Genomic DNA, 533 nt, shown 5'->3' with positions numbered 1-533 from the left:
CTCTGAGATGCAAGCACATCCAGCTGACGAGTCCTAAAAAGGACGAAGCGCGCGTCCTGGATTCCACTGCTGGCCGTTATCCATCTTTGCTTACAATGCATGTGAAATAAGACTATATCGAGGCAATACGCATAGTATGCACATATACCAATAAGTGACTTATCAATTGCAGTCTTGAATATCAATGGGGAGATTCAAACAAACAATATCAAGTGAATTTAATCATATAAATAACTTCAAATCTATCCAATTGTTCGGCTTTCTTTGTAACCTCATTGATTTCATAAGAATGAGGTTCTATTATCTGGTCAGTAAAAATGACCTCAACGATTAAGCTACATATGAAATATTTTCATCGATTATATACAGTGTGAAGTAGCTATAATTCTTAATAGAATACAACATCGAATTATTGACAAAAAGAAAAAAAACTAACCGACTAAGTAATCGATTCATCATCCATTCAACAATGTATAATTAAATAAGAAATGAAATCTTTTGAAAAGTAAACAACTAATGATTTTAATTAGAGT

The sequence above is a fragment of the Schistosoma mansoni genome (genome assembly GCF_000237925.1).
Source record: "Schistosoma mansoni, WGS project CABG00000000 data, supercontig 0214, strain Puerto Rico, whole genome shotgun sequence".
NCBI classification, from domain to species: domain Eukaryota; kingdom Metazoa; phylum Platyhelminthes; class Trematoda; order Strigeidida; family Schistosomatidae; genus Schistosoma; species Schistosoma mansoni.
This window is presented reverse-complemented; position numbering follows the sequence as displayed.